Below are 21,975 nucleotides of genomic sequence, written 5' to 3' on the forward strand. Positions count from 1 at the left end.
CAGAGATGATGAGCACCATAATGTTGATGTTCTCGGGCAGGCGATGGAGATGCCCAAGGATGGGGCATTGGAGATGCCCAAGGATGGTTCTTCATTGAAGACAGCAGCACATTCTCCAGGTCACTGCCACCCGGTTCAAGATGTTTCTAAGGAGGATCCGCCATGGTCTTATCGGCGTATCCTCCTCCCATGCAATGCGAACTGGATGTTCTCTGGGGTGACAGTGACCTGAACTCCCTGAGTCTTTCAGGACGATTGTGAAATCTTCGTCGTCTTCTTCTATGATCGTATCCATTTTTCTAGTGGGGTGGTGAGATGGGAAATATATTGGGGTAATTTTATTTTTTTGAAGCATAATTAGATGCGAGAGTCGTTGAATATAGCTGAAAATCAATCAGATAATCCGATCACTTGCCCACTGCATGATGTTTATATAGTGAATGGGGATTGTGATGTCACTCAAACCAACCAATGAAAACCCAAAGAAAATCTCCTTTTAAGGTGTAAAAGCTGCCTGATGTTGATCTATTATCAGTTACATGATTAGAAGTTGAGGAAACCTCCAAAGAAAATCTCCTTTTAAGGTGAAAAAGCTGCCTGATGTTGATATATTATTAATTATATGATTATAAGTTGAGGAAACCCCCAAAGAAAATCTCCTTTTAAGGTGTAAAAGCTGCCTGATGTTGATATATTATTAATTATATGATTATGTTGAGGAAACCCCCAAAGAAAATCTCCTTTTAAGGTGTAAAAGCTGCCTGACCTTACAGTTCTACACGACAAGTTACTAGACTTTAGACATGGTACAGATATTCAAAGATGCACCATTCCTAGAACCATCTCACAATGACACACTGAAGCAGGCAGCCTGGCCCTTCTAGTCCAGGCTGAACACTTTCTCTCTTTCTTAATATTTATTTAAAATCCCAGAACAGAACATGAATTACTCCATGTGTGGTTCCGCTGTTTAAGAAAGGGTCCAAATGTAATCCTGGGAATTATAGGCCCGTGAGTCTGACGTCTGTGGTGGGCAAGTTGATGGAAAGTGTTCTGAGTGTTAGAAATAGAAGTACCTTTAAAAAAATTGCTCGAGAGAAAAATTGAGAACAAAGAACATTTATTTTACAACAATGCAAAGTTGGGTGCTTCCCCTTACCCTGGGAATACACACATACACTGGGGCTCACCCAACTTTTATACAGTTGATTTCAGTATAGGAATACCCTCCCCCTTACATTCTTCTGCCTCCTGCTGGAGAGGTTTGGCATTAGGCAATCCTTCCTGCCTACGTGCAGTTTCAGTATACTTGGAGGACCAGGGGGTATCCTGTCGGTGTCCCTTCATGTTATTGTCCTTATTCACACCTTCCTGATTCTTGGGGCTACAGTCTCTTGGTATGCAGAGTTGGCTCATCCTGTCTAGGGTTGGCTAATTTAACATGTATAAATCTGTGTAAGGTTAGCTAATTAGATATGTAGGACTTGGTACTTCTGTCCAGGGCTAGGAGACCCTTATCTGATCCAGACTACCTCAACTTCCTACATTCTATTGTTCCTTACCACTCCTTATCTTAGTCTTATGGTGGCTCTTGTCACAAAGACTAGAAGATTCTTATGTTAATCGTGCTGACTCTGCTTTCCTGCATCCTAATCCCCAAGCTCATCCTGTTTGTACTGGTTACAGCCATTAACTGATGTATGAATTTTAGTTTCCTTCATGTTCATAATTTTAGATCAGTTTTCCCATCTCTCACATGAGGGATGGTATTTACAAATATTTGGAGGTACAGGGATTGCTAGGGAGTAATCAGCATGGTTTTGTCAGGGGTAGATCATGCTTGACAAACCTGATTGAGTATTTCGAGGGGGTTACAAAAAAGGTTGATGAAGGGAAAGCTGTGGATGTTGTCTATTTAGACTTTAGTAAAGCTTTTGACAAAGTTCCCCACAGGAGGTAAGGAAAAAAGGTGGAGGCATTAGGTATAAATGAGGAGGTAGTGAAATGGATTCAGCAATGGTTGAATGGGAGGTGTCAGAGAGTAGTGTTAGAAAATTGTTTGTCCAATTGGAGACCGGTGACGAGTGGAGTTCCTCAGGGATCGGTCCTCGGTCTACTATTGTTTGTAAAATATATTAACGATCTGGAAGTAGGGGTGGAGAATTGGATAAGCAAGTTTGCGGATGATACAAAGATTGGTGGTGTTGTGGACAGTGAGGAAGATTACCGTAGATTAAAAGGTGATTTAGGAAGGCTGGAGGTGTGGGCTGAGAAATGGCTGATGGAATTTAATACAGATAAGTGTGTGGTGTTACATTTTGGAAAGGCAAATCTAAATAGGTCATATGCATTAAATGGTAGGCTATTGAGATGTGCCGAGCAACAAAGGGATTTAGGAGTTGTGGTAAATCGTACCCTCAAGGCTGATACTCAGATAGATGGTGTGGTGAAGAAGGCATTTGGAATGTTGGCCTTCATAAATCGGAGTATTGAATTCAAGAGTAGGGAGGTTATGATGAAATTGTACAAGGCATTTGTGAGGCCAAATTTGGAGTACTGTGTACAGTTTTGGTCACCAAATTATAGGAAAGATATAAACAAAATAGAGAGAGTGCAGAGAAGGTTCACGAGAATGTTGACAGGATTTCAAGGTTTGAGTAACAGGGAAAGTGTGTGCAGACTGGGGTTTTTTTCTCTGGAGCGTAGAAGATTGAGAGGGGACTTGATAGACGTGTTTAAGATTTTAAAAGGGACAGACAGAGTAAACATGGATAGGCTTTTTCAATTAAGAATGGGGGAGATTCAAACTAGAGGGCATGGTTTAAGATTGAAGGGGGAAAATTATAAGGGGAACATGAGGGGAAATTTCTTTATGCAAAGGGTGGTAGGGATGTGGAATGAGCTTCTGACAGACGTGGTCGAGGTGGGATCATTGGTTACATTTAAGGAAAGACTGGATAGTTACATGGATAGGAGAGGACTGGAGGGGTGCTTGTCAGTGGGACTAGGAGGGTGGGGATTTGTTACGGCATGGACTAGTAGGGCGGAACTGGCCTGTTCTGTGCTGTAAGTGGTTATATGGTTATAGTACATATTGTTACGGAGTCCAGAGGACCCCAAAAACCATCAATAAAAGATAGGCACCACAGCACTGGGTTACTTAAAGAAAAGTAGTTTTTAATTATATTTGAAGAAGAAAAGTGAATTAAATTGTAACTGATTCCTGTGAGAAACCCAGCTTACTGATGAAATCATCTCACAGTGGGTGAAGTGATAAAACCTTTTATTCAACTTTCTTGCAAGATCAGGTCTCCTTCAGAGAAGGCAGACCCACTGATGTACAACGACCTTTTTTATGCATTTCTTTGTGTTCATAACCACTCCTTTGTTAATTTATCTGGTCATTTAACTGAGCAACTGTTTATTTAACCTATCAAAAGCTGTTCCACTCATCATCTTAAAACCCGTCCTTGTTTACTTCTCCCATTCACCTGATTTTGCGACCCCAACTCTTTATTTATTTTTATCTTTATTTGGTAAGATACTTTGTCACATGTTCCCGTTCTTTCCAGTCTTTTTAAAAGATCATTGTTGGGCGGTCTCAGTTGCCCCAATAATGACTCGGACAAAGACTGAGGGGAACGATAGGATTTATTGCATGAGAGACTTCTGGCCCGGGTCCAAGGCTAGATGAGTGGGAAGGAGAGGGGACTCGACTTTTATGGGCCAGAGTCACATGGGCAGGACTAAGGGAGGACCCAAGGTAGAAGGACACCCGAAGGGAGGGGCAGCCAGCGCATACCATCATATCAGTACAATTACCCCCCTTTAAAAAAATGGAACCCACTGGAACACAACACCCGAGGGTGACCCCACAACCATAGTAACAGCAACAGTACAGTAACACAACAGCAGCAGGACAAAACCCACCAAACCCCACCCCCCCGCCCCACCATCAGCTCGAGCAGGGGTGGCCAAACCGCGACTAGCGAGCCACATGTATGCGACTCGCTGCCAGTCTCCCACCCCCCAACTCGTGCTGACGGTCTCCCCAACACCCCCGCCCCGACCCGCACTGCTGATCTCCACCCACCTTGCCCACACAATTCGCGCTGCCGTTTCCCCCACCCTTCGCCCGGCCAACTCGTGATGCAGGTCCCCCCCTCTCACCTGGATGACTTGTGCTGCTGGTCTCCTCCCACCCTCGCCCGGCCAACTCTCACTGCTGGTCTCCACCCCTCTCGCCCGGCCTACACGCGCTGCCGGTTTCTTCCCCCCACCTTCAATTCGCCGACTCGCACTGGCGATTACCCCACCCCCTCGCTTGCCCGACTTGCGTCTTTAATAGCCTGATATTTGTAGAATTTTATTTTAGTCATAAAAAGATATGATTTTAATGACTAATTTTGTAGGGTGGAATCTGATTAAAATATCTCTCCTTTTTTAACATGTTTGTGTCTTTATGATAACTGAAACTAATACAAATTAACAGTTTAGAAACTGCAGGCATGAATAAATATGATGGTATTTAACATCCATTTCTGAACATTGCTATAATATTTTTGTTACAAAATGTGGATGTAACAATGAAAACGTCTGTGGGAATTTTGTTCATCTGCGACTGACTCTCAAGCATCTGAGCTTTATTGTTTGTGGCTCTTACATTAAGCAAGTTTGGCTACCCTTGAGCTTGAGGTTAAGCTGCTCAGGCACCCTCCTCTGTCTGCCGGACCGCTGTAGGGCCGGCATGTCCATATGGTGCTCCTCCGGGGAGGGGACCGACAGGGAAGCATCCATTGCAGGGACTGTCTGAAAAGGGGTGTCAGCGGTGAACTCCCGGACTGCTGGGAGCTCTTCCACTGTTGCATGGGGGGTAGATGCCTGGACGTCTGGCTGCAAGGCAAGCAGCTCAGGCTCCAGTGTTGTGCTCTAATGCTGCACGATCGGGTACGCGGCATGGTCAGTAGCCAGCAAGGCGGTCTCAGGGTCTCCAGCCCTTGCCAGGTCTCGAATTGGCACAGTGTCCTCGTGGCCATCCGGATACCTCACAAAGGCGTATTGAGGGTTTGTATGTATGAGGTTAACCACTGCAACCAGGGTCCCTGATGTGCTTCCGAAGCAGAACCAGCCCTGGGGTGGTCAGCCAGGAAGGGAGGAGGAACCATTCACTGATGTCCTAGGAAAAGCAAGGAGGCATTCATGCGGGGTTGTGTTTGTAGTGGTGCCAAGTAAAGATCAGTTGGCGTGAATGGCTTTGGGCAAGATGTCCTGCCAGCGGGATATTGGCAAATTTTTAGATCTGAGGGCCAGGGATGTCGCCTTCATGACGGTGCCATTCTCCCTTTCCACCTGGCCATTACCTCTGGGGTTATAGCTGGTGGTCCAGCTGGTGGCTATGCCTCTGGCCAAAAAGTACTGTAGCAGCTCCTCATTCATGAACGAGCTCCCCCGGTCAATATGAATGTAGTCGGGGTACCCGAACAGAATGAAGATACTGCTTAGGGCTTTGATGACCATAGATGAGATCATATCTGGACAGGGGGTTGCAAAGGGGATCCTGGAGAATTCATCCACTACCGTCAGGAAGTAGACGTTCCTATTTATCATCGGGAGGGGCCCTTGAAATCAATGCAGGTGTCATATCTACTTCCTCGCAGAGATAGATGAGTACTCACATTTTCCCTTCGCCATCCTGTGCCCACCCATTTGAAAGGGTGGGCAGCCTTGATGAGGTGTGCCTTTTCTGGCCGGTAGAACTGAGGCTTACACTCGGCGCAGATTTGGTAACGTCTGGTCGTGGACCGGAAATCCTCTACGGAGTACGTGAGGTTTCGCGTTTTAACCAAATGATACAACCTCGTGACTCTGGGGTGACATAGGTGGTCATGGAGGATCTGGAGATGGTTGAGATGCGTGCTGGCTCACGTCCCTTGGGCTAGAGCATCCGGGGGGTCATTGAGCTTGCCCGGCTGGTAAAGATGTCATAGTTGTAGGTGGACAATTCTATCCTCCACCTCAGAATCTTGCCATTCTTTATTTTACCCCATTGTTTGACACTGAACATGACCCTCTGGTCAGTCAACAGGGTAAATATTTTAGTGGCCAGGTAGTGTCGCCAGTGGCACACTGTCTCAACGATCACTTGAGCTTCCTATTCGACGGAAGAGTGCCGGAGTTTGGGACTGAGCAGGGTGCGAGAAAAATGCTACCGGCCGGCCTGCCTGGTTTAACGTGTTGGCAACTGCGACATCGGAGGCATCGCTCTCCATCTGAAAGGGGACAGATTCATCCATGGCATGCATAGTGGCCTTAGCGATGTCTCCTCTAATTTGTTCAAACGCAGCCAGGGCACCTTCCAGACTACCCTATTTTTGTGTTCAACTTGCCCATTACCTCTTGGGTTATAACTTGTCGTGTGTCTGGTCGCGATACCCTTCGCTGTCAGGTACTTGTACAGCTCGTCACTCATGAAACTAGACTCCCAGTCACTGTGGATGAAAGGTGTGTAGCCAAACATGGTGAAGATCTGCCCCAGGGCCCTGATGACGGTGGCTGTGGAGGTGTCCGTGCAAGGGATAATGAAAGGGGAGTGTGAGTACTCGTCCACGACCGTGAGGAAGAAGACATTTTGGTTCGTGGAAGGCAGAGGTCCTTTGAAGTTCATGCCAAGACACTCAAAGGGCCGAGTGGCCTTTACAATATGGGCCTGTGGTGTACGGAAGAAATGGGGCTGACACTCTGCACAGACCCAGCAGGCCTTGGTCATGTCCTTGGCGTCCCTGATGGTATATGGCAGCATCCGGGACTGAATGAAGTAGTACAACCTGGTGACACCCGAATGGCAGAGGGACTCATGCAATGTCTGCAGCCTGTCATTGTGCATAGATGCACAGATCCGAGAGAGAGCATTTGGGGAGTCGTTAAACCTCCCGGGGAGGTACTGGATGTCATAGCTGTAGGTTGCCAACTCGACTCTTCAGCGCAGGATCTTGTCGTTCTTGATCTTGGTCTTGTGGGTAGTGTTAAATATGAACGCCACGGCCCGCTGGTCCATGAGGAGAGTGAATCTCCTGCTGGCCAGGTGGTGGCGCCAGTGGCGGACTGCTTCCACAATCGCCTGGTCTGCTTTTCAATGGCGGAATGCCCTAGCTTGGAGCCGTGGAGGGTGCTAGACAGGAAAGTGATGAGGCGCCCCCCTTGGTTGAGGGTAGTGGTGAAAGATACCTCAGAGGCATTGCTCTGCACCTGGAATGGGGATTCCTCATTCACGGCCTGCATCATGGCGTCTGCGATGTCGTGTCTGATGCGAATGAAGGCTGCCTGTGCCTCGGGTGGGAGGGGAAAAGTTGTAGCTTGGGCTAGTGGGTGGACCTTGTCCAAGAAGCGAGGGACCTACTGCGAGTAATAGGAGAATAGGACAAGGCACCTGCAGAGGGCTATTAGCGTGTGGGGGAGAGGTAACTCCATTAATGGGCGCATTCTTTCTGGATCTGGGCTGAGGACACCATGGGCCATGGTGGCGAGGTGGGTGATGCTAAACACACACTTCTTCTTGTTGTAAGTGAGGTTCAGCTCCCCAGCCATCTGGAGGAATTTTTCCAGGTTAGCATCGTGGTCCTACTGGTTACGGCCGCATATAGTGACATTATCCATATACAGGAACGTCACTTTTAGCTTGTGCTGTCTACCTTGCGATCCATCTCCTGCTGGAAGATGGAGATCCTGTTCATGACCCCAAAGGGAACTCGGCAGAACGGGTACAGGCTCCCGTCTGCCTTGAAGGTGATGTAGGGTTTGTCCTTCAGGTGGATGGGGATTTGGTAATACGCCGACTTCAGGTCAATCATGGAGAAAACCTGGTAGCGGGCTATCTCGTTGACCATGTCAACGATCCTCGGCAGGGGGTAGGCATCCAGTTGGATGTACCGGTTAATAGTCTGGCTGTAATCCAAGGCTATTCTCGGCTTACTACCCCTTTCAACCACCAGGACTTGGGCTCTCCAAGGGCTGTTACTGGGCTCTGTGACACCTTCTACCAGGAGTCGCCGCACCTCCGCCTTGATGAAGTCTCTGTCTGCGGAACAATAGCGCCTAATTCTGGCACCAATCGGCTTGCAGCCTTTGTATAAGATGTGGGAAGAGTGCCGGTGGGGTGATGCGAGAGGCCGTAGGTTGGCAGGACTGCTAGGTTGGCATACTGTGTAACGTGAGTGGAGGTTGGCGCCCGCGAAGGCAAAGGTGATACTTTGCATGTGGCAATGGAAATTGAGGCCCAGGAGGACTGAGACGCAGAGTTTGGGCATGACCAGGAACCTGAACCCTGTGTATGTCTCCCCTCCCACAGTTATATCGGCCAAGCAGCGCCTGAGGGTACCAACAGTCTTATTCTTGGCAGCGAGGGCGATCGAGCATGTGGTGGGGTGGACTTTTAATGTCGGGGAGTGGGCCACACTCGGGAGAATGAAGCTTTCTGTGCTGCCACTGTCGAACAGGCTCTTTGTTACCTGCCCGTTGACTTGCACGACCTTCATAGAGCTCCTGAGGTCATGAGGGATGTCACTGGTCGGAGTGGTGGCAGCCAGGACCATCTCAGGGTCAGAGACATCGCTCTCCGGTTATGGCATCTGGAGGCTTGGGGAGCATCGGGAGGGTGTCCTGGTCATTGCTCATGTTGACCACATCGACGTTGGTTATGGGGTGTGGCATGCAGCAGCTGATGGTGTCCGGAGTCATGGAGAGCATCAGCTGGGTGGCCTAAACATTACCTGTGTTGACTATGTCATTCTCATCATCATCGGGGGCCTGCTGTGTCGGCCGCTGCTTGGCCCAAGATGGTGGCGTCACATGGGTGCTCCCCCCAGCCATGTTCATTGTGTCGGAGGAAGTGACATCGTTGGGGCCGGTGGCAGTAACGTCATTATGTCAGCCAGAATTGATGTCACACCATGAGACAGAAGTGATGCTGGCGAGCGCTGTGGCTAGTCCAGGTACTCGGGGTACATGCTGCAATCGTCACTGGCAGAGACAGATGCTGCACCGTCAGAGTTGTGGAAGGCGGAAGTTGTAGTGGGAAAATTGGCACCGCCCCGCTCGCGCATGTGGAGGGGTCCGCGGGGAAGTGGGGAGGTCATAGAGGGCCACTGAGCTGCCGGCTGATTTTGAGAGCCACACTTTAGTAAAGTCAACTTTCTTGCCGCATCGGGAACAGTACTGCTTCCTAGCTGAGCAGTGTTGGCATGATAGTCAGTCTGACCCACACCAGGACCCACAGTACTTACAGGAATGCCAGGCACCTGATGCAGCGACGATCTCCTCCCCAGCTCGGTCTATGGCTGCAGCTGCAGTGTGAGAGGGCCATTAGGGAACAAGGGTGAACTTAGAATCAAAGGCTTCGATGTGCATGGCTGCAGTTTCCAGGGTTCGGACCACTTGCCCTGTCTTGTTCAGGGCGTAGATATTATCTTCCACCAGCTTCTGCTGGATGGCCCACAAGCGTAGCCCTCGGACGAAGGCGTCCCGGGTCAGCCTTCCCCGGGTTCAGCCAGACACGGTCGGGCCAACTCTCGCAGGTGTCCCAAGTAAGCCATCTCCCTGGGTTGCTCTGCTTGGGTGTTGAAGAGGTACCTTGGTCAGACCGCATTAATGGGGGTCTTGTACAATTTCTCAAAGGTGTCCATTGTGCTCTTGCACATGGAGCAGCCTTTGGTTGCCTGGAAGGCGTGGGGACCCATCTTTGACCGGAGTAGGACCGGCCTCTTCCGATCTGAGTCGACCGCGTGCTGCCATATCTCAAAGCGTGTCTGGGCTTCTGGGTGGTGTGGGTCAACTTCGAAGCTCCCTGAGCTCAGGAGTTTTTCCATGACAGGCATGGGAACATTTTGTGGATTAAATTGTGGTGCGCTGTTAGCCAGAATCAGATGCACACAAGGTAAAGACAGTACAACAGGCTTTAATCCACAAAGACTTCCACAGAGCCAGGCTGGGGGTAGCTGCAGTAACTCTGAGTGAGGCCTCGGGAGGCCAGCGCAGGGTTTTATCCTGGAGGGTGATTGACACCCAACCGGGTTGGGCTTGATCCCTTCAGGCCGACTGATTGACAGCTGACCAGGTGTTGTCCTGTCTCCTTGCACTTCTTCAGGTACAGAGGTTCCCCCTTGCAGTTGGCCGATGATGTACCACCACAAATTTCCATTCAAGCAAACTTTCCTTATGAACTCCTAGTGAGGGTCGCATGATGTAGTGAAGTGAGATGGACGCTGGCCCAGGGGCTCTCCAAACGCAAACATTTTACATCTATTAAAAACCCCCAAACCCACTTTTGGTCAGACAGCTGCAGTATGGACCAGAGACCAAAGTCGAAGCAACTAGATTCAGCTATTGAGCTAATTCTGACAGTTGTCTGTCGAGACAATTATTTCCAGGAGAAAAAGGAGTCAAAATACTTACAAGTGATGAGGGAATGCTCCGGGATCAGCAGAATGACATAAAAAGTAAATCTGCAAGCAAAAACAACAAGGAATCAACGTGGAGACCTCCAGAACAGATCGAGGGGCCTTATGGTGATGAAAATGGCGGGGCCACTTCAAGGCCTGCCAGTGAAGTCGGAGGCCAGCCCACCTGACAGGAAAAAAAACTGCAAATTGATATTGCCTTTCTATAAGAAATCCATCTTCTCACACAGGAGCCTAAGAAACTGAGGAAAGAATCGATAGGACAGGTATTAACATCATCCGTTCACACCAAGGCCAGGGTAATCAATAACAACACTTTGAGAGACGATGATTGATCCACAAGGCTGATATGTATTAGTTGATGGTCAGATTTACTCAGAACCCTGGAGACTTTTAAATCTCCCACCACCTAACAGTGAAAATTATTCCTTTATTCAGAATATTTTTCTCAAGGTATCAGGGGACGACAAAATATACTTGGAGGGGGTGGCTTTAGTTTTTGCTTGGATCCTGTTCTGGACAAGTCACCTCGAGAATATCCCGAATAAAAGCAGGCAAAACTACCTTGGCTTTCCTGAAAGATTAAAATTTGACAGATGTGTGGAGGCCAATGCCTCCATTTTTCCTCGACTCGGATTGGCCTTTCTTTGTTATCAACACAGCAAATTCGGAGAACATTCGTCTGAATACTTATCTTGAACCTTTGACCCTGTCTATCTCGATGCCAGAAAAAACAACTAAGTCACAGAGATGGCGTTCGAACCCCACCCATCTTCAATAACCAGATTTTGGCAAGGATGTAAGCGACCAGATAAAGTTATTCTGCGAGTCAAACTGTGCCTCCTCTCCCAATAGTTTTATATTTTATGGGGACAAACAATATCACATACAAAAGGGATGAAGAAGAAATACATGGGAGAAATAGAAGAGCTGGAAACAAATTTGGAAATTGGAAAAGGAGTTCCAACAGTCTGGTTCCAAGGAATTTTTAAACAAAAAAAGCTCCAATAGGTCACATCCTTCTAGAGCTGAAAACGACCTGATGAGAGAAAGCCACATGGTCTTGTCCTGGCAACTGAGAACAGAAGAAAGGTGAAGGACAACTGATGCAATTCAAACTGGAGCAAGTTAACTCTCATATAATCCAATAGAAATTAATGACAGATTTATACAAATTTATATCCATCAGAGCCACTCAAGAAGAAATTGAAAAGGACCTAGGCTCACTACAATCGAATAAATCACAAAGGGAAATGGTTGATCTCCTGAATTTTACAGAGAATTTTTCTTAAATAATACATGCCTACCATCATGGATGTTATTAACTTTGCATCTAAATTTCAAACTCTGCATCGTGGGGGCTGAGTGGGGGCTGAGTTTGCTGAAGCATAAATTTTAGAAAAGTTATTTGGTTCACAGTTCAATCTCACTTCTCATTCTTCCAAGTTCAATGGTTGTAGGCAATTCTGATACTGTGCACGGAATTGAACATGTATAAAGTTCACCAGGCTTTGCCACTCAGGAAAGTTCCGTAGGGTTTGCAGAGAGAGATTTGTTGGATCAGACACATAACCAGTTTACATGGTGGGAATCACTAACATAACAAGGTGATACTGTGTAAATTACTCACACAACATGTTTACACAATGGGACACACGAACATATTGTTTAGAATATGGGTTTCACTAAGGAAACAAGGTCAAATTTTGGGACTCACATAATAAGGTCACACTGTGTAAATGACTCACATAACAAGTTTACACTGTGGGACTCACTAACATGGAGTTTACAATATGGGATTCCCTAAGTGAACAAAATTATACTGTGCAACTCTCTCACATGACAAGTTTACAGTGTGGAACTCACTCACATAACACGGTAACACAGTGGAACTCACTCACCTAAATAGGTTACACTGAAGAACTCACTAACATAACATTTTCAATACCGAATTTAGCGAAATTACAAGGTTACACTGTGAAACTCACCCACATAACAAGTTTACATGGTGGGAATCTCAAACATAACAATGTCACACAGTGAAACGTACTCCATACCTATGTTACAGTCTGAGGCCCACTAACTAGACAGGTTGACACTGTGGAATTCACTTCCATAATAACATCACACTTTTAAACTCTCTCATATAACAAGGTCAAATGGTTGGACTCACTCACACTGTGGAACACACTCACCTAAAAAAGTTGCACTGAGGAATTCACAAACATAATATTTTTAAAATCTAATTTAGCAAAATTACAAGGTTTCACAGTGAAACTCAGACATATAACAAGTTTACACGGAGGGAATCTCTCACACAACAAGGTCAAATTTTGGGACTCACATAATAAGGTCACACTGTGTAAATGACTCCCATAACAAATTTACACTGTGGGACTCATTCACCTGAAAAGGTTACACTGAGGAACTCAGTAACATAACATTTTCAATATCGAATTTAGCGAAATTACAAGGCTACACTGTGAAACTCAGACACATAACAAATTTACACTGTGGGAATCTCACACATAAAAATGTCACATGATCGAACACACTCCATACCAATGTTAGACCCTGAGACTCACCAAGTAGAAAGGTTCACACTGTGGAAATCACTTCCATAACAATGTCAAACCTTCAAACTCACTCACAAAACAAGTTTACACTGTGGGAATCTCTCACATAATAAGGTCAATTTGTGGGACTCACAGAAGAAGGTCACACTGTGTAAATTACACTGTGGGACTCACTACCATCAAGTTTACAATATGGGATTCCGGAAATGAACAAAATTATACTGTGCAACTCTCTCACTTGACGTTTACAGTGTGGAATTGACTCACATAACACGGTTACACTGTGGAACTCACTCACCTAAAAAAGTTACAGTGAGGAACTCACTAACATCGCATTTTCAATATCGAATTTAGCGAAATTACAAGGTTACACTGTGAAACTAAGACACGTAACAAGTTTACACGGAGGGAATCTCACACATAACAATGTCACACAGTCAAACTCACTCTATACCAATGTTACACTCTGAGGCCCACTAACTAGACAGGTTGACACTGTGGAATTCACTTCCATAACAATGTCACACTTTCAAACTCACTGACATTACAAGACAATGTTACATTGTTACATTAACATGACAATGTTACAGTGTGGAACTGACTCACATAACACAGTTACACTGTGGAGCTGACTGACATAACAAGTATACACTGTGGGACTCACTCACCTAAAAAAGTTGCCCTGAGAAACTCACATAACTTTTTCAACATTGAATGGAGCAAAATTACAAGGTTAAACGGTGAAACTCAGACACATAACAAGTTTACATGGTGGGAATCACTCACAAAACAAGGTCACACTGTGTAAATTACTCACACAACAAGTTTACACTGTGGGACACACTAACATATAGTTTAGAATATGGGTTTCACTAAGTAAACAAAAGTATACTGTGTAACTCTTTCATATGACAAGTTTGCACTGTGGAACTCACTCACATAACAAGGTTATACTGTGGAACTCATTCACCTAAAAAGGTTACACTGAAGAACTCACTAACATAACATTTTCAAAATCGAATTAAGCGAAATTACAAGGTAACACTGTGAAACTCACCCACATAACAAGTTTACACGGTAGGAATCTCACATATAACAATGTCACACAGTCAAACTCTATACTGTGAGAGATGAGGAAACTTGACATAAAAATATGAAAGATGGGGAAACTAGTGCAGACATGTGGAGTGATGGATTAAACCAGTATGAACAGGTTAAGCATGGAAATTAGAATGCCGGAAGCAGAGTCAGCCTATGTAAGATTAGAATCTTCTAGTCTATTCGACAGGATCAGTGAGCCCACCGTATGAATAAGATAAGGGGAGGTAAGGAATAATAGAATGTAGGAAGTTGAGATAGTCTGGATGAGATAAGGGTCTCCTAGCCCTAGACAGAAGTACCAAGTTCTACATATATAATTAGTAAGCCATACACAGATTTATCAAGTATTGCATATTAAATTAGTAAAGCCTAAACACGATTAGCGAACTCTGCATAGAAGGGACTGTAGCTCTGAGAGTCGGAAAGGTGTGAATGGGGATAAGGGCAAGGTTGTGAATAAGGACAATGAGGATAATGACATGAGAAGACACTGACAGGATAACCCCTGGTCCTCCAAGTTCACAGAAACTGCACGTAGGCAGGAAGGATTGCCTAATGCCAAACCCATCCAGGAGGCAGAAGAATGTAAGGGGGAGGGTATTCTGATACTGTAATTTACTGTATAAAAGTTGGGTGAGCCCCAGTGTATATGTGTATTCCCAGGGTAAGGGGAAGCACCCAACTTTGCATTGTTGTTATAATAAATGTTCTTTGTTCTCAATTTTTGTCTCGAGAAATTTCTGTTAAGGTACTTCTTTTTCTAACAAATGGGGGTTTTTCCGGGATCACACTCCCTCCACTGACAGAGTGCCCGACGACGGGGGTAGGTGCACCCCAGCTGATTCAGCTGGACTCACGAACGTTGGGTGGCTAGTCAGTGGAAGAAGTGAGTGATATCCAAGAAGAGGCATTGAGAACAAACGATGGGAGAACGTTAAGGAAGCGCGATAAGTATAGCTACTGGATCTGGTAAGAGAAATTTTTATACCTGTCAGTATGGGAGGTATGGGCAGTAAGAAAGAGAATCCTAGTGAAGGATTGGATGATCAGATAACCAAACAGAGTCCGTTAGGTGTAATGTTATCTGACTGGGGTTCGGGGAGAACCCGAGGAAAAGACAAACTTATCTTGATTAAGTACTGTTGTCTGGAATGGATTAAAGGCCCTATTAAAGGGTGCTCGCTATATTGGCCGAGGCTCAGATACGAGGATGACTGGATGTGTCAGGAACTTAACATCTGGCTGTATAAGAATCAAAGGCGGAATATGCCACCTGCTGGCTCAGGGGATCGGTTGATCAACTGGTCCTGAACGAAAAGAGAAGTGAGGACAAGAGGGATGAGGAACCCCTTGTACCTGAGACGCAAGGATGGGATGTGTTACATTCCTTTCCTCCACCCTATGCCCCTCCTTTACCAGTTCCTATCTATCCCCCCCTCCTGTGCTCTACCCTTCCGCACCTTCCCCTCCTCCCCCGCAACTAACGAAAGGAGAAGAGAATAGGGGTGGCTTGTTAACCCGTTCGCAAAGTATTAGATTGCCTACGAGAGACAGAGGCAAGGTTAGTTTTGAGCAGAGTGAGAACCTACTGGAAGAAAGGGCAGGATTCTGTGAGTCAGTTTCTGAAGAGCAGGATTTCAGAAATAATAAGCTATAAGTTAGCTGGATGAGACCCCTGCAGGAGGTTCCCGGGCGAGGGGGTCTTGGTTTTGTAAATGTGCCCTTGACCAGTACGGAGGTGTGTAATTTTAACAGGGAAATGATTTCCCTGATAGAGGATCCCCAGGGATGCGCTGAACAATTAGATCAATTGTTAGGACCGAATATATATACATGGGATGAATTAACGGCTATATTTAGGACTCTGTTTACCCTGGATGAGTGTGGAATGATTCGCCAGGCAGGGATTAGAGTCTGGGATCGGGATCACCAAGGGGGACCTGGAGAAGCTAAATTCCCCTTGGCTAGACCTAATTGGGATAAAAATACCAATGATGGTCGGGTATTAATGGAAGAGTATAGGGCTAATCCGATTAAAGGAATCAGGGAATCTGTTCCGAAGGGACAGAACTTTAAAAAGGCATTCGAAGTTCCTCAGGGACCCGAGGAGACCCCCTCGGCATTTTTGAATAGATTGTGTGCGGCTATACAGCAATATGAGGGTCTGGATATAGAATCCCCAGCAGGGGAACAATTAGAATTAACGAATTTCGTTACAAATTCAGCCCCAGACATAAGGAGGAGAACAGATGGGGAACAGTGAAAAACAATTGGGAAGATTTGGGGAACAGTGGGGAAAATTTGGGAAAATGGGAAAAAGTGCGGAACAGATGCAGAACAGTGGGGATCAGTGAGGAACAGTAGGGAACAGTAGGAAAAATGTGGAACTGATGGGTAACTGAGGGAAACAGTTCGGAAACAGCTGGAGAACAGTGGGGAACAGATCGGCAACTGCTGGAGAACAAATGGGAAACTGATGGAGAACAGTGGGGAATCATGGGGAACAGAGTGTAACAGGTGTGAGACAGTGGAGAACAGTGGGAACAATGGGGAACAGATGGGGAACAGTTAAGATTGTTGAGAACAGTGGGGAAAATTTGGGGAACAGGTGAAGATCAGTAGGGAACAGAGGGTGTAACAGTGGGTAAATTTGGAGAACAGGTGGGGAACTGTGAGGAACAATTGGGAAGATTTGGGGAACAGTGGGGAACATTTGGGAAAATGGGAAAAAGTGCGGAAAAGATGCGGAACAGTGGGGATCGGTGAGGAACAGTAGGGAACAGTAGGAAACATTTGGAACTGATGGGTAACTGAGGGAAACAGTTCGGAAACAGCTGGAGAACAGTGTGGAACAGATCGCCAACTGCTGGAGAACAAATGGGAAACTGATGGAGAACAGTGGGGAACCATGGGGAACAGAGTATAACAGGTGTAAGACAGTGGAGAACAGTGGGAACTATGGGGAACAGATGGGGAACAGATGGGGAACATTGTGGATATGTGGGGTTCATTGCAGGATAATGGGGAGTGGAGGAAAGAATTGGGGAACGGGGGAACAGAGGGGAACAATTGGGAGGAGGGGTAACAGATGAGGAACAGTGGGAAGCAGATTGGGATAGGAGTGGACCTATGGGGAAGAGAGGAGAACAATTCTGAACACTGTAGAACAGTGGGGCACCATGGGGATCAGTTGGGATTGTTGTGAACAGTGGGGAAAAATTGGGGAACAGGTGAAAAACAGTGGGGAACAGGGTGTAACAGTGTAAATTTGGAGAACAGGTGGGGAACAGTGAGGAACAATTAGGAAGGGTTGGGGTACAATGAGAAACGTGGCAAAATGGGCAACAGTACGCCACAAATGAGGAACAGTGGGGAACAATGAAGAACAGAAGGAAAAATGTGGAAAAGATTGGTAACTGGGGAACATTCCGGGAACAGCTGGAGTAGCATGGAGAACAGATCGGAAACTACTGGAGAGCAGTGGGAGCATATGTGAAAATGATGGAGAACAGTGGGGAACCATGGGGAACAAACGGGAACAGGTGTGAGACAGTCAAAAACAGTGGTAACAATGGGGAACAGTGGGGAACATTGTGTATACGTGGGGTTCATTGCAGAATAATGGGGAGTGGAGGGAAGAATTGGGGAACGGGGGAACAATGAGGAAAGGGGAACAGTGGGCAACACTGCCGAACAGAGGGGAACAATAGGGAGGAGGGGTAACAGATGAGGAACAGTGGGAAGCAGATTGGGAAAGGAGTGGACCCATGGGGAAGTGTGGAGAACAATGCTGAACACTGTAGAACAGTGGGGCACCGTGGGGAACAGTTGGGACTCTTGTGAACAGTTGTGAAAAGTTGGGGAACAGGTGAAGAACAATGGGGAACAGAGGGTGTAACAGTGTGTAAATTTTGGAAACAGGTGGGGAAAAGTGAGGAACAATTAGGAAGGGTTGGGGAACAGAGAGGAACATGTGGGAAAATGGGCAACAGTGCACCACAAATGAGGAACAGTGGGGAACTGTGAAGACAGTAGGAAAAATGTAGAACAGATGGGTAGGAGTGGGGAACAATGAGGAACAGTAGGAAAAATGTGGAAAAGATTGGTAACTGGGGAACATTTCGGGAACAGCTGGAGTACAGTGGAGAACAGATCAGAAACTGCTGGAGAGCAGTGGGAACATATGGGAACTGATGGAGTACAGTGGGGAACCATGGGGAACAGAGGGTAACAGGAGTGAGACAGTGGAGAACAGTGGTAAAAATGGGGAACAGATGGTGAACATTGTGGACATGTGGGGTTCACTGCAGACAATGGAGAATGGAGGAATTGTATTGGGGAACAGGGGTACATTGAGGAAAATGGAACAGTGAGGAACACCACAGAACAGAGGGAACAATAGGGAGCAGGGGGAACAGATGATGTACAGTGGGAAGCAGATTGGGAATGGAGTGGATCCATGGGGAAGAGTGGAGAACAATGCTGAACACTATGGCACAGTGGGGCACCGTGGAGAACAGTTGGGATTGTCATGAACAGTGGGAAATGTTGGGGAACAGGGGAACAACAGAAGGGAACAGAGGGTATAATAGTCAGTTAATTTGGGGAACAGGTGGGGAACTGTGAGGAATATTTGGGAAGAGTTGGGGAACAGTGGGGAACATTTGGGAAAATGGGCAACAGTGCGGAACAGATGCGGAACAGTGGGGAACACTGAAGAACAGGAGGGAACCGTAGGAAAAAGGTAGAGCAGATGGATAACAGTGGGGAATAGTTCGGGAACAGCTGGAGAACAGCGGGGAACAGATTGGCAACTGCTGGAGATCAGCGGGAACATATGGGAAACTGATAGAAAACAGAGGGGACAGAGGGTAACAGGTGTGAGACAGTGGAGGAGAGTGGGAAAAATGGGGAACAGTGAGGAACAATTGGAAAGATTTGGAGAATAGTGGGGAACATTTGGGAAAATGGGCAACAGTGCGGAACAGATGCGGAACGGTGGGGAACACTGAAGAACAGGAGGGAACCGTAAGAAAAAGGTAGAGCAGATGGGTAACAGTGGGGAACATTTCGGGTACAGCTGGGGAACACCAGGGCACAGATCGGCAACTGCTGGAGAGCAGTGGGGAATATATGGGAAACTGAGGGAGAACATTGGGGTACCATGGGGAACAGAAGGTAACAGTTGTAAGACAGTAGAGAACAGTGGGAACAATGGGGAACAGATGGGGAACAGTTGGGATTGTTGAGAACTGAGGGGAAAATTTGGGGAACAGGTGAAGATCAGTGGGGAACAGAGGGTGTAACAGTGGGTAAATTTGGAGAACAGGTGGGGAACAGTGAGGAAGAATTGGGAAGATTTAGGGAACAGAGGGGAACATTTGGGATAATGGGCAACAGTGCGGAACAGTGGGGATCATTGAGGGACAGTAGGGAACAGTAAGAAAAATGTGGAACAGATGGGTATCTGTGGGAAAAAGTTCAGAAACAGCTGGAGAACAGTGGGGAACAGATCAGCAATTGCTGGAGAACATATGGGAAACTGATGGAGAACAGTGGGGAACAATGGGGAATAGATGGGGAACATTGTGGATACGTGGGGTTCATTTCTGAATAATGGGGAGTGGAGGGAAGAATTGGGGACTGCGGAACAATGAGGAAAGGGGAACAGTGGGGAACACTGCCGACCAATGGGGAACAATAGGGAGGAGGGTGAAGAGATTAGGAAGAGTGGGAAGCAGATTGGGAATGGGGTGGACCCAATTGGAACAGTGGAGAACAATGCTGAACACTGGAACTGTGGTGCACCATGGGGTACAGTTGCAACTGTTGTCAACAGTGGGAAAAGTTGGGGAACAGGTGAAGAACAGAAGGGAACAGAGGGTTAATTTGAAGAACAGGTGGGGAACTGTGAGGAACAATTGGGAAGAGTTGTGGAACTGTGGGGAACATTTGGGAAAAAGGGCAACAGTGCAGAACAGATGCGGTACAGTGGGGAACACTGAAGAACAGGAGGGAACCATAGGAAAAAGGTAGAGCAGATGGGTAACAGCGGGGAACAGATTGGCAACTGCTGGAGAGCAGTGGGGAACATATGGGAAACTGAGGGAGAACATTGGGGTACCATGGAGTACAGAGGGTAACAGTTGTGAGACAGTGGAGAATAGATGTGGAACATTGTGGATATGTGGGGTTCATTGCAGACCAATGTGGAGTGGAGGGAAGAAATGGGGAAAGTGGGAACAATGAGGAAAGGGGAACAGTTTGGAAAACTGCCAAACAGAGGGGAACAATAGGGAGGAGGGTAAAGAAATTAGGAAGAGTGGGAAGCAGATTGTGAATGGGGTGGACCCATTGGGAACAGTGTAGAACAATGCTGAACACTGTAGAACTGTGGGGCACCGTGGGGTAGAGTTGCAATTGTTGTCAACAGTGGGAAAAGTTCGGAAACAGGTGAAGAACAGAAGGGAACAGAGGGTGTAACAGTTGGTTAATTTGGGGAACAGGTGGAGAACTGTGCGGAACAATTTGAAGAGTTGGGAAACAGTGGGGAATATTTGGGATAATGGGCAACAGTGCGGATCAGATGCGGAACAGTGGGGAACACGGAAGAACAGGAGTGAACCGTAGGAAAAAGGTAGAGCAGATGGGTTAAAGTGGGGAACAGTTTGGGAACAGCTGGAGAACAGCGGGGAACAGATCGGCAACTGCTGGAGAGCAGTTGGGAACATATGGAAAACTGAGGGAGAACATTGGTGTACCATTGGGAACAGACGGTAACAGTTTTGAGACAGTGGAAAAGAGTGGGAAAAATGGGGAACAAATGGAGAACATTTGGGATTGTTTAGAACAGTGTGGAAAATTTGTGGAACAGTTGAAGATCAGTGGGGAAAAGAGGGTGTAACAGTGGGTAAATTTGGAGAACAGGTGGGGAACAGTGAGGAAGAATTGGGAAGATTTGGGGAACAGAGGGGAACATTTGGGAAAATGGGCAACAGTGTGGAACAGATGTGGAAAAGTGGGGATCAGTGAGGAACAGTAGGGAACAGGAGGAAAAATGTGGAACAAATGGGTAACTCTGGGAAACAGTTCGGAAACAGCTGGAGAACAGTGGGGAACAGATCGGCAACTGCTGGAGAACAAATGGGAAAATGATGGAGAACAGTGGGGAACCATGGGGAACAGTGCGTAACAGGTAGGAGACAGTGGAGAACAGTGGGAACAATGGGGAACAGATGGGGAACATTGTGGATACGTGGGGTGCACTGCAGAACAGTGGGAAACCAAAGGGAGCCGGTGCACGGGCTGGAAAAAGTGGGGAAGCGTGGGGAACACTGCAGAACAGAGGAGAACCAAAAGAAGCAGGTGGAACAGATAGGAAAAAAATGTGGAGAACTGTGGGGAAAAGTGCAGAACAGAGTGGAGCCTAAGGAGCAGGGGGAACAGATTGGAAAAAGTGGGGAACCGTGGGGAACACAGCAGAACAGAGGGGAACCACACGGATCAGGGGGAACGGATTGTAAAAAGTTGGGAAACATGGAGAACATTGCAAGACATAGGGGAACCAAAGGGAACAGGGGTAATGGATTGGAAAAAGTGGGGATCCATGGGGAACACTGTAGGGCAGAGGGGAACCAAAGAGAGCAGGGGGAACGGATTGGAAAAAGTGGGGAAGCGTGTGGAAAAATGAAGAAGAGTGGGGAACGAAAGGGAGCAGGGGGAACGGATTGGAAAAGGTGGAGAACTGTGGGGAACACTGTAGAACAGAGGGGAACCAAAGGGAGCAGGGGCAATGGATTGGAAAAGTTGGGAACCGTGGGAAACACTGCAGGACAGAGGGAAACCAA

The 21,975-nt window shown here is 46.9% G+C and overlaps 1 long non-coding RNA gene across 1 annotated transcript; it reads left to right on the forward strand.

Moving 5' to 3' along the window:
* Positions 1 to 518: 518 nt before the first annotated feature.
* LOC138750486 (uncharacterized) lies at positions 519 to 11,710 on the forward strand. The gene is made up of 2 exons (XR_011349359.1): positions 519 to 584; positions 10,139 to 11,710. It is a non-coding gene; the product is annotated as an uncharacterized lncRNA (long non-coding RNA).
* The last annotated feature ends 10,265 nt before the right edge of the window (positions 11,711 to 21,975 follow it).

This window comes from Narcine bancroftii, unplaced genomic scaffold, assembly GCF_036971445.1.
Source record: "Narcine bancroftii isolate sNarBan1 unplaced genomic scaffold, sNarBan1.hap1 Scaffold_153, whole genome shotgun sequence".
Lineage (NCBI taxonomy): Eukaryota > Metazoa > Chordata > Chondrichthyes > Torpediniformes > Narcinidae > Narcine > Narcine bancroftii.